Source organism: Magnolia sinica, chromosome 10 (genome assembly GCF_029962835.1).
Source record: "Magnolia sinica isolate HGM2019 chromosome 10, MsV1, whole genome shotgun sequence".
Taxonomy (NCBI): Eukaryota; Viridiplantae; Streptophyta; class Magnoliopsida; order Magnoliales; family Magnoliaceae; genus Magnolia; species Magnolia sinica.
This window is the reverse complement of record NC_080582.1, coordinates 80,016,999-80,031,540: the sequence shown is the minus strand read 5'-3', so window position 1 is coordinate 80,031,540 and position 14,542 is coordinate 80,016,999.

Here is a 14,542-nt window from a genome sequence, read left to right as displayed (position 1 = left end):
TGTGTGTTGTATGAATGTATCAAATAAGATGATCGTCCATCTGCCTGGGTTAGAGGTCATCAACTTGCATCCACCCATTAGATAGGCTTCCACCTTTCAGTAGGTATGGGTATAACCCACATCTGGTAACGCTCTACTAAGATTGACATTTCTTTCATGAAGGGCCCTTAGGACCGACCACGCACTATACAAATGCAATGAATTATAGATTATGTATGAATATATCATTTTCATAACTGTCATATATACTTGTATTGATAAATAAATTCAACGTACAATTATAATTTTATGCAATTTAATAAAGATTAGCATATGATTTACCACATCATATAATATTACAACAAAACACTCAAATCAATAAATCAATCAATTAATCCATCACAAATAATTTATTTTATGTTCAATAAATTATGAGACACGTTGGGTTACTCACCTGAGTCTAGTAGTATAGGCTCGTAAGGTAATTAAGTTGGTTTGAATTCCAAGGTTCTATTAATTACATTAACAATATTATTATTCGTCTAGTTTTATTACATGGTGGGGCCCACCTTTGATTAACATTCAAGGTGGTCAAATCCTAAATGATCAAATAGTTAGAATTTATATTTAGATTTTTTATCTTTTATTTCATTTTTAAGATTATAAAATTGAACGGAAATTGCTTGGTCAGGGTGGCTCATTGGATGATTAGGTCATTCAGATTATTGAAGTCTTATCATGTTTTGCATCCACATATTAGGTGAATGGTGTGGATCTAACCATACATATATCAATGGTTCATTTCGATCTTCCATGCCAAGTGATACCAATGAATTGCACAGAAATCTAAGATTCTCTTATTAAACACTTTTATATATGACTAATGTGACCCATCTAATGGTCAGATTGATCTGAAAATCATGGTCTTTATATATTATGGCCTTAGGGATCATATGATCCGTACAGATATGATCTAATTTAACCAGATGTATACCAATCACAATTACAAAATTTTATACTTCCCTCACATTTACGTCGTATCTACTCATAATTCAATACAATGAACGTGTGGCCGATGCACACCGTTTATTGTATACATCGAATCAAATTACATTGATTGTATAAAAATACTAAAAGAATGACGATATACATATCTAATCTAAGTTATCCAAAATTCTCTTTCTTCCTTTCTCTATTGTCACATGTGGCTTTTTTTGTTAATATCTAATTTGGATTATAACTATTTTTTGACGTACATTTGAGTGTTTGAATCTTGAGAGATGCAGGGAGAGTTAGGGTATATATAAGATAGACAGATTAATGATATAAATAAGATGTGAGATAAAATAGAGATAAAATAAATATAAAATAAAGATCAGCTTTAAAAAAAAATAATAATATTATTATTATTAATTTTTCACGGCCGTTATATTCTACCCCCCTTAAAATAAAATCTCATCTTCGAGATTTAAAAATTGATATCTTAAAATTTTTAAGTTTAAATAGCGTTGGTCATGCTTATCTTATGAATGATTTTAGACATCGGATTAGTCTTTTAGTTTTTCTAGTAGTGAATTTATAAATATGTAAAATTTTGTCAAGAACTAAGATTTATAAAAGATTCAAAAATTCAGACAATGAGAGTTGTCTAGAAATAAATGATTTTTTTTTTCAGTTTTAAAAAAATAAATAAATAAATTTATAGTTTATTAATTATTTTATTTTGAAATCAATTTATCAATATACATTGTGATCACCTTAATTGGACTCGTATTTAATTAGTTATGAATTCTCAAATCAGGTGATTTACATTATTTAATAAAATAAAAGTGACAAAATTTTTTTAAAAAATATTATGGGGTCATAGGTTGGGTTTTTCAGTTTCAAACATCACAATTATCAATGATTTTATGTATTGCATCTCTCGAAATGACCAACGAAAAATTTCAAATTCGGACTGACAGACACAATGTTATTTAAAGAATTTTAACATTCGAACCAAATGTCTGAATGAATTGAAATTTGAGAAGTATATCATTGACTATCTGCTTTAAAAAAAAGAATATTAAAATCATTACTTTTACTAGGGTTTTAATCGCTACTAAGGGGGAAAAATCCTATTATCCAACAAATGTTTTTATCGTTTACAACACAATGTTTTAATGTTTATAATTTATCTATAACTCAAATCATCGTAAAATTTTATGAAGTTGTCAGGGGTATGTACATGACTAAAAAAAAATCAAGAATTTATTACACATAATAATTTTACTTGGTTCGATCACGGACAATAAATTGGCCCAGATTTTCAATCAACATTGTAACAAAAAATTGTTATAAATTAAAAATATCATCATTGAACCTTGAAATTTTGGGATGACATTGTCCTATACCTGAAAAAGATCCTAGTAAGTTTAAAATTTATTTTTTTTTTCTTTTTAGTAAAAAAAAATCATTAAGTATGAGATTATGACCCTATAAAAAAAAAATTTAATTTAGTAGAGATTGTAGTGGTCTTTATTTTATTTTACACTTAATACTTTTTTAAAAAATAAAGTACTTCAAATAAAAATATTAATTTAACCAAAGGTAATTATTAAAATGAAAACCTTTATTGGTTAAATCGATATAAAACTAGTAGGGACAAATTGATATTCGGTTTCATGACTATTGTTTATATCACATTTTCTTATACTTTAAAATTTCAGATTATGTTTTAAAATTTTCTGAAAATCTTATTATAAGTTTACTATGTCTTTGTCAAATTTTACCTAAAAATTTCAAGCATAAAATATTTTAAAATTCTTGCAGTCAGACCTGACCAGAATTTGATTAATTATAACCAGCCTGTACTAACTCACTGAATTATTATAGTGACTATAATATTCGAATATTATTATTATTTTTATCTTAATTTAGACTTGTTTATCTTTGATTAGGCTTTCAAATCGCTTCGATTGGAGTAGTACTTTTATATTCTGAATTTTATAAGTTAGGTAATTCTTACTGCATATTACTGTCCAACATAAATTTGTACATTAAATATTTTTAAAATTCGTTTTAGTTATATTAACTCATCTTAATCTAAATTATATTCAAATAAGAGTGCAAAGAATCTAGATTTTTATTTTTACGTTCCATAAAAATTAATAGGAACTCATATTTGGGTCTCTAAGTTCTTCAATACATACATCAATCAATAGGGGTATCTTAATGAAATGTTTATAATTTCAAAGGTTTACAATTTATGAAATTTAGTGGGGTATATAACTTATAGGTCACTCTATGTTTTAGAAAAAGTCTCTATTTGATACTATTCTGTCACGTCTCGAAATTCAAGTACAAAGTGTGCACCCTTAGACCCGAATTTCAGTCTGTAACTCGTACACAAAGTATACTAACTTAATTCATTGATCAGTTTAATCAAATGTGATAATTACATTAAGTCTAAGTTTCACCCCAACTCCAATCACACATACATAACACTTAGCACCAATCAACCAAGCATATATAAATATTGAAGACCCTTAAAATAATATAAATCTTAAAAATCATTCATTTATTATATCATCCTACTATAAATATGTTTATTTCAAAATAACATTGTTTCAATAATATAAATCTAAACAATTTCTTAAAATTTCAAAACAAATGCCAGTATGAATTATACGATAATCAAAATATTATAACAAATAAATCACATAATCAGAAATGGTATAATGTCGCTACTTTATCTTCAGATAAATATGACCACGTTTCACATGAGTTGTGTTCAGGTGCGGTGGATCCTTCCGGTTCTTGCACCACATCATCTGTTAATGCCTCCTCCGTATGATTTTTTTCATCAATAAAAAAGTAAGTTGGCCAGGCTTACTGAAATAACTCAGCACAGTTCATAAACATAGCAATTAAAATAATACAAGAATGTATGTACAATGATATATATACAAATATTGTATGAATGTATCAGATGAGATTATCGTCCATTTGCTTGAGTTGAAGGTTATCAACCTGTATCCACCTGTTGAGTAGCCTTCCACCTTTCGGTAGGTTTGGGCATAACCCGCATCTACTAACGCTCTACCAAGATCGACATTTCTTCCATGGAAGGCCCTTAAGTTCGACCATGCATTATATAAATGCAATGAATGATGGATGATGTATGAACGTATCATTTTCATAATTGCCATATATACTTGTCTTGATAAATGAATTCAACGTACAATTACAATTTCATGCAATTTGACATATATTAGTATATAATTTACCGCATCATATAATAATACAACAAAACACTTATCAGTACATCAATCAATCAAACCATTACAAATAATTTATTTTAATTCCAATGAATCATAAGACACGTTGGGTTACTCACCTAAGTTTAGTAGTATACACTCACAAGGTAATTAGGTTAGTTTGAATTTCGATGTCCTATCAATTACATCAACGATATTATTATTCATCTAGTTTTATTACATGGTGGGGCCCACATTTGATTAACATCCAAGGTGGTCAAATCCTAAATGATTAAATAATTAAAATTTTTATTTAGATTTTTTATCTTTTATTTCCTTTTTTAGATTATAAAATTAAATATAAATTGCCTAATCAAGGTGACCCATTGGATGATTAGATCATTTAGATTCTTAAGGTCTCATCATATTTTGCCTTTACACGTTAGATGAATGGTGTGGATCTAACCACACATACACCGATGGCTCATCTCAACCTTTTACTCCAAGTGATACCAATCAGTTGTGCAAAAATTTAAGATTCCCTTATTAAACTCTTCTAAATCTAGCTAATGTGGCCCATTTGATGGTCAGATTGATTTGAAAATTAGGGCCTTTATATAATTTGGCCTTAGGGATTATATGATCTGTACAGATCTAATATAATTTGACCATATGCATACCAATTACAATTACAAAATTTTAGACTTCCCTTACTTTTACATCGTATCTACCCATAATTCAATGCAATGAACGTGTAGCTGATTTACACTAAATTACATTAAATGTATAAATATACTAAAACAAGAACGATATATATACATGTACTAAGCTATCCAAAATTTTCTTTTTTCATTTATCTGTTTTTACAGGTAGTTTTTTTATTATTATTAATATCTAATTTGGATTAGAACTCTTTTTACGACATACATTTGAGTATTTAAATCTTGAGAGATGTAGGGAGGGTTAGAGTATATATAAGGTGATGAATTAATGATATACATAAGATATGAGATAAGATAGAGATAAAAATAAATATAAAATAGAGATAAGATAAAAAACCTTTCATTATTATTATTATTATTATTATTAAATTTTCACGGCCGTTACATTCTACCCCCCTTAAAATAAAATATCGTCCTTGATATTTAGAAACTGACATCTTAAATTTTTTTAGTTTTAATGATGTTGGTCACGTTTATCTTATGGATGATTTTAGACACTACATTAGTCTTTTAATTTTTATAGTGGTGAATTTATAAATATGTAAAATTTTGTCAAAATCTAAGGTTTATAAAATATTCAAAAATTCAGACAATGAGGGTTGTCTATAAATAAATGATTTTTTTCAGTTAAATTTTATTTTTTTTGAATTTTTAATTTCTTAATTAATTTCTTTTGAACTCGATTTATTAATTTACGATGTGGCCCTTGAATCACCTTAATCGAACTCGTACTTAATTAATTATAAGTTTCTCAAATCAGGTGATTTCCATTATTTAACAAAATATGAGGGGTAAACTTTTTAAAAAAATATTACGAGGTTCTAGGTTGAGTTTATAAGTTTCAAACATCACAATTATTAATGATTTTATATATTGCATATCTCAAAATGTCTAATGGAAAAATTCAAATTCGGACTGACAGGCATAATGTTATTTACGGAATTTTAACATTCAAACCAAAAGTCTAAACGACTTGAAATTTAGAAAGTATGTCATTAACTATCTGGTAAAAAAGAAAAAATAAATAAAAATCATTACTTTTATTAGGGTTTTCATCGCTATTAAGGAGGAAAAATCCCATAGTCCAACAACTGTTTCTATCTTTTATAGTCTAGTGTTTAAATGTTTATAATTTCTCTACAACTCGAATCATCATAAAATTTTATGGAATTGTATAGGGGTTTGTACATGACTGAAAAAAATAAATTCGAGAATTTATTTCACACAATAATTTTATTTGATTTGACCAAGGACACTAAATTAGTCCAAATTTTCAATCAACAATGTAAAAAAAAAAAAAATCGTCAGAAATTAGAAATACCCTCGAACCTTGAAATTTGGGGATGACATTGTCCTAAATCTGAAAAAGGTTATAGTAAGTTTAAGATTTAATTTTCTTTTTTTTTGTTCTTTTTAGTAAAAAAATAAAATTCATTAAGCATGGGATTATGATCGTATAAGAAAGAATTTTAAATTTAGTAGAGTTTATGGTCTTTATTATATTTTACACTTTATATATATATATATATATATATATATTTAAAATAAAGTACTTTAAATAAAAATATTAATTTAACTAAATGTAATTATTAAAATGAAAACATCTATTAGTTAAATCGATATAAAACCAGTAGGGGCAGATTAACTTTTGGTTTGATAACTATTGTTTATATCACATTTTCTTGTACTTTAAATTTTCAGATTATGTTCTAAATTTTTCTGAAAATCTTATTATAAGTTTACTATGTCTCTGTCAAATATTAGCTAAAAATTTTAAGAACAATTTTTTTTATAAAATTCTTGTAGTCAGACCTGTGCAAATTTTGATGAATTATGATCAGCTTGTGCTAACTCACTGAATCAGTATAGTGACTATGATATTCGAATTTTATTATTACTTTTATCTTAATTTACACTTGTCTATCTTCGATCAGACTTTCAAATTGCCTTGATTAAAGTAGTGTTTTTATAGTTATAAATTTTACAAGTTGGGTAATTCTTCCTGTCCATCGATGCCTAGCATAATTTTATGGATTAAATATCTTTAAAATTCATTTTCGTTATATTAACACATCTTAATCTAAATTATATTCAAATAAGAGTACAGAGAATCTAAATTTTTATTTATATGTTCCACAAAAATTAATAGGAACTTAAATTTGAGTCTTTAAGTTCATTAATCCATACATCAATCAAGAGAGATATCCTAATGAAATATTTTTAATTTCAAGGGTCTACAATTTATGAAATTTAGTAGAGTACATAACCTACAAGTAACTCTAAGTTCTAGAAAAGGCCTTTCTCTGATACCATTCTATCACGCCCTGAAATTCAAGTACAGAGTGTGCACCCTCAAACTCGAGTCCCAGTTCCTAACTCGTACACAAAGTGTACTAACTTAATTCCTTGATTAGTTTAATTAGAAGTGATAGTTACATTCAGTCTAAGTTTCACCCAAACTCCAATCAAACATACATAACACTTAGTATCAATCAACCGGGCATATATAAATCTTGACGCCCCTTAAAATAATATAAATATTAAAAATCATTCATTTATTATATCATCATACTATGAATATGTTTATTGCAAATAAACATTGTTTCAATGAGATAAATCTAAACAATTTCTTAAAATCTCAAAATTAATACCAATATGCATTATACGCTAATCAAACTATTCTAGCAAATAAATCACATAATCATAAATGGTCTAATGCCACCTCTTCATCTTCAAATAAGTATGGATACATTTCACATGGGTCGTGTTTAGGTGCAGTGACTCTTTCCGGTTCTTATGCCACATCATCTGCTAATGGCTCCTCCGTACGGTTTTTTCATCAATAAAAATGTAAGCTAGCTAGGCTTAGTGAAATAACCCAGCATGGTTTATAATCATAATAATTAAAATAATGTAAAAATGTATGTACAATTATATGGATGCAAATGGTGTATGAATGTATCAGATGAGATGATTGTTCATCTGCTTGGGTTGGAGGTCATCAACCCGCATCCATCCGTTAGGTAGGCTTCCACCTTTCGGTAGGCTTGGGCACAGCCCGCATCTGGTAACGCTCTACCAGGATCGACATTTCTTCCATGGAGGGCCCTTAGGATCGACCATGCATTATGCAAATGCAATGAATGATGGATGATGTATAAACGTATCATTTTCATAACTGCCATATATACGTATCTTGATAAATGAATTCAACGTACAATTATAATTTCATGTAATTTGGCATAGATTAGCATATAATTTACCACATCATATAATATTACAATAAAACACTTGAATCAGTACATCAATCAATTAAACCATCACAAATAATTTATTTTAACTCCAATAAATTATGAGACACGTTGGGTTACTCAACTGAGTCTGGTGGTATAGACTCGTCATGTAATTAAGTTGGTTTGAATTCCGATGTCATATCAATTGCATCAACGATATTATTATTTATATAGTTCTATTAAATGGTAGAGCCCAAATTTGATTAACATTCAAGTTGGTTAAATCCTAAATGATCAAATAATTAAAAATTTTAATTTTAATTTTATTTTTTATTTTCTTTTTAAGATTATAAAATTGAATGAAAATTACTTGATTGGGGTGGGCCATTGGATGATTAGATCATTCAGATTCTTAAGGTCTTATCATATTTTGTCTCTACACATTAGATGAATGGTATGGATCTAACCACACATACACCGATGACCCATCTTGACTTTCTACGCTAAGTGATACCAATCAGTTGTGCAAAAATCTAATATTCCCTTTTTAAACACTTTTAGATTTGACTAATATAGCCCATTTGATGATTAGATTGATCTGAAAATTAGGGCCCTTATATATTTTGGTCTTAGGGATCATATGATCCATACAGATCTAATATAATTCAACCAGATGCATACCAATTACAAAATTTTAGACTTCCCTCAATTTACATCGTATCTACCCACAATTCAATGCAATGAAATATGTGGCCGATCCACACCGTTCACTGCATACATCGAATCAAATGACATTAAATGTATAAAAATACTAAAAGAAGGACAATATACATGCCTGTACTTAGCTATCCAAAATTATCTTTCTTCATTTCTTTGTTGTCGCAGGTAGTTTTTTTTATTAATATCTAATTTGGATTAGAACTCTTTTTACAACGTACTTTTGAATGTTTGAATCTTGAGAGATGCGGGGAGGGTTAGGATATATATAAGGTAGATGGATTAATGATATATATAAGATAGGAGATAAGATAAAAATAAAATAAATATAAAATAGAAATAAGATTTTAAAAAAAATATTTATTTATTTATTATTAAATTTTTACGGCCGTTACATTCCACCCCCCTTAAAATAAAATCTCGTTCTCGATATTTAGAAACTGATATCTTAAAATTTTTTGGTTTTAATGGCATTGGTCACGTTTATCTTATTGATGATTTTAGACAGTGGATTAGTCTTTTAGTTTTTCTAAAAGTGAATTTATAAGTATGTAAAATTTTGTAAAAAATTAAGGTTTATAGAAGATTAAAAAATTCATATAGTGAGGGTCGTACAGAAATAAATGATTTTTTTTTCAGTTAAAAAAACTAATTTTTTTCAGTTTCTAATTTCTTAATTATTTTCTTTCGAAATCAATTTATTAATTTACAATGTGACCCTTGAATCACCTTAATTGGACTCGTACTTAATTAGTTATGAGTTTATCAAATCAGGTGATTTTCATTATTTAACAAAATATAAGGGGTAAATTTTAAAAATATTATGGGTTCCTAGGTTGAGTTTCTAAGTTTCAGACATCACAATTAATAATGATTTTATGTATTGCATCTCTCGAAATAACTAACAGAAAATTTCAAATTCAGACTAAGAGACACAATGTTATTTACAGAATTTTAACATTCGAACAAAAAGTCTGAATGACTTAAAATTTGAAAAGTATGTCATTAACTATCTGGTAAAAAAAAAAAAAAAGATTAAAATCATTACTTTTATTAGGGTTTTCATCACTACTAAGGGGGGAAAATCCTACTGCCTGACAGCTGTTTTTATCATTTACGGTCTAGCGTTTAAAAGTTTATAATTTCTCTACAACTCGAATCATTATAAAATTTTATAGAGTTGCACAGGGGTTTGTACATGACTCAAAAAAAATAAATTTAAGAATTTATTTCACAGAATAATTTTACTTGGTTTGATCAGAGATACTAAATTGGTCTAGATTTTTAATCAACAATGTAAAAAAAAAGAAGTCAGAAATTAGAAATACTTTCGTTGAACCTTGAAATTTGGGGATGATATAGTCCTAGAACTGAAAAAGGTCCTAGTAAGTTTAAGATTTAATTTTCCCTTTTTTTATTCTTTTTAGTAAAATAAAATAAAATTTCATTAAGTATGGCATTATGATCCTATTAGAAAGAATTTTAAATTTAATAGAGATTATGGTCTTTATTTTATTTTACACTTAATATATATTTTTTAAAAAAGTACTTCAAATAAAAATATTAATTTAACCAAAGTTAATTATTAAAATGAAAACCTCTATTAGTTAAATCGATATAAAACCAGTAGGGGCAGATTGGTTTTCGATTTAATGACTGTTGTTTATATCACATTTTCTCATATTTTAAAATTTCAGATTATGTTCTAAATTTTTTTGGAAATCTTACTATAAGTTTACTATGTCTCTGTCAAATCTTAGCTAAAAATTACAAGCATAATTTTTTTTAAAATTCATGCAGTCAGACCTGTCCAGAATTTGATAAATTATGATCAGCCTGTATTAACATACTGAATCAGTATAGTGACTATGATATTTAAATTTTATTTTTATTATTATTATTATTTTAATTTAGAAATATTAACCCATCTTAATCTAAATTATATTCAAATATGAGTGTTGGAAATCTAAATTTTTATTTATATGTCTACAAAAATTAATAGGAACTTAGATTTGATTCTCTAAGTTCATCAATCCATACATCAATTAAGAGGGATACCCTAATGAAATGTTTCTAATTTTAAAGGTTTATAATTTATGAAATTTAGTGAGGTACATAACCTACAGGTAACTCTAGGTTTTAAAAAAAGCCTTTCTCTGATACCATTCTGTTACGCCTTGAAATTCAAGTACAAAGTGTGCACCCTCAGACTCGAGTTCCAGTTCATAACTCGTACACAAAGTGTACTAACTTAATTCTTTGATCAGTTTAATCTAAGGTGATAATTACATTCAGTCTAAGTTCCACCCCAACTCCAATCACACATATATAATACTTAGTACCAATCAACCAGGTGTAACACCTGTATCCTAGTCCGTACTGTTCCGTCGACTCTCGCGATCATTCCCGTCGAATTTCAACAACTTGACGTATAATCGATGTTTGCGCGCGACCGTAAGTTGAATTCCGTAGATTTGAGTCGGCTTAATCTAAGACTTGTACCATTGCGACCGCACCGTCGCCGCGGTTCCAATGCCGCGTCTTGCATACGATCTAATACCCTGGCAGTGAGATGTGGACCTGTGTTAAGTTCGAGGAAACGCCGCACGTTTGCAACCCAAGAGAATCTCTACAACATGTCAAATCAATCCAATCAATCACCTCACATGTCAAGTACATGTCCCATCCCCAATAGCAACCCCAAAGTCAACTCTTTCCCTCTCTCTCTCTCTCTTACACACCCATACATGTCAAGTACACGCCCATCACCTCATCACTCACTTCCCATCACTCCATCACTCCATCACACATCACCTCTCCTTACAACCCTCTCTCTCTCTCTCTCTCTCTCTCTCTCTCTCTCTCTCTCTCTTTCTCTCCACACTTTCCAAGCAACACCAAAGAGAGAAAAGAGTGTGAACGTCCAACATTTCTAAAGAGAGAAAAGTGATTTTTGAGTGGCCCACTTTCCTAACCCAAATCCTTCATCGTATCCATTCAAACCTCATCACCCTCCATCAAAGAGAAACACAAGGAGATCGGCTTTCCAACGGACCAAGAAGATCGAACGGTGGTTGTTTATTAGGCTAGAATTTTCATATTTTGATGATGGACCAATTGAGGCCTACTGATTGATGGTATGGATCTCACTTTGGACCCTAGGTGTGGCCGATGGCCCACCTTGATCCACATGATCATTCCATGATGGGGCCATTCCCCATGGACCCCATCATGATGTTTATTTTCTTTGCATGGCTAGAGGTCATCTAGACCTTCTATTTTGGTGGAGAAGGAATCTCCATCGTTGATCTTTGATGTGATGGGCCTACGTGTTATGAGACCCACTTGATGTATGATTGGTTGCAAAGGAGGGCCCATAATATCAGGGTCTCTCCATCACACGTGTCTCTCTCTCTTTCTCTCTCTCTTTCTTTTTTTATGTGATGATATGGCCATGTGGCCCACCTGGATGGACCCCACCAAGAAGCATGTATATGAGCTAAGCCATTTGTAGGTGGGGCCCATTTTATATATGTGTTGTATCCACGCCATCCACGATTTGGTGGCCCACCTGAGCAGGGCCCACCTTTATATATGTGGTGTGCCCGAATCGTCCAGGGTCCAGGGACGCCGGACGTTAACAACAAAAATATAAATATTAGCTTGGTTTAAAGCATTTGGGTTGGGCTACTCGTGTAGCCCCACCTTGATGCATGAATATAATCTATGCCATTCATCCTATTCTTCAGATCATTTTAGACGTTGAGCCGAAAAATGAAGTTGATCCGGGTATTTGGTGGGCCATAGTGTTGAAAACAGTGTCATTACCATTAAAATCTACCCTGATATTTCTATACACCGAAATATATCGAATATTGGGCTTGTTTGGCTTGTCTTGAGCTATGGGAACCAATGAGAAGGGTGGATTCTTCCGATGTAGGCTCCACATATGAAAACCACTGAAAAACACATTTTAAAAAAAATGCATAAGCAGGCAGCGCCTGCTGCTGCTGCGTTTTGGTGGACGAACAGGCAGGGACGTTGGGTCCCTGCCGTGGGCCCCACCGTGATGTGTGAGAACATCCACACCATGCATTTGTTGGGTCTCCTTAGGGCAGTGGGCCACCCCCAAAATCAGTCGTATGCGGTGCTCAGGTGGCCCACATCACATGGAATAGTGTAATTGAACGTCTGCCCTTGAAACCCTTTTTGGGTTGTCACAGATGCTCTGGATCATATGAAAATTTGTTTTTCCTTTTCATCTAGGTCCGTGTGACCTTATTAACAGTTTGGATGACAAATAAACGTTATGGTGGGCCCACGTGGGACCCACGTGATGTATATGTTTTTTCCAGGCCGCCCGTCCAGGGTTGGGCGTTAGGTCAATATTAACATTGTACATCTGCTCCGTCCATCCATTTTTGCACCCATCAGGGACGGGCCCACTACCTCATGGGACCTACCCCATGGACGTTAGCCCAAACAGAAGGTGGATCCAAATCCCAAGTGGTCCACATGAGGAAACATTGGTGATTGGATGTCCACCGTTGGAACCGGTTAGGGCCACTTGCACATGTCAGAGACCCCACCTTAAGGTGCCTTTACCACCCAACCTACACATAGGGTCATTCAGACCTGGGTGAAATGGAAACACAAATACCAGCTTGGGCTGATACGCTGGACCCACCATAGCGTGAGGCCTGTTGTGATGTATGTATCTTATCCACGTTGTTTCTATTGGGACCTACCATGATTTCTATGTTTATACACACCGTGCATCCATTCAGCTAGTATGGGGTGGGCCCCTGTGTCGATAATATGTTGTATATCATACTGTCCATTTTACTTCTCGATATGGGCGCACCATGTTGTATGTGTTTGATACACGCCGTCCATTTATATATGGGGCCGACAATGATGTATGGGCCTTAACCACACTATCCATTGCCAATGAGGCCCACCTATTATATGGGGCCTATGGTGAAGTATAAGATGCCCTATGAGGCCTAATATGTTGTGCATGAGGCCCATTGGTGCGGCCCACCTTGGTATATATATGAGGCCCATGTGATTAGGCCCACCTTGATGTATTTGTGGCCCGTTGTTGAGGCTCACCTTGATATACATGAGGCCCATGTTGTGAGGCCCATTTAATGTATTGGCGGCCCATGGGTCGATGTGAGACCCGACCCGAGTTCGCATGTGTGCATGTGTGTGTGTAAGTATGCATTCCGTCCATCTTGATCCCGCGGTCCTACCGGTTGAATCCCGGCTACCCGTGACCCTTGGATAGTGTTTGCGGTCATCCGTGAGCTACTTTAAAATTTTAGATTATGTTCTAAATTTTTTTGGAGATCTTATTATAAGTTTACTATGTCTTTGTCAAATCTTAGCTAAAAATTACAAGCATAAATTTTTTTAAAATTCATGTAGTCAGACCTGTCCAGAATTTGATGAATTATTATCAGCCTGTACTAACTCACTGAATCAGTATAGTGAATATGATATTTAAATATTATTATTATTTTTATCTTAATTTAGAAATATTAACCCATCTTAATCTAAATATATTCAAATATGAGTGTAGGGAATCTAAATTTTTATTTATATGTATATAAAAATTAATAGGAACTTAGATTTGATTATCTAAGTT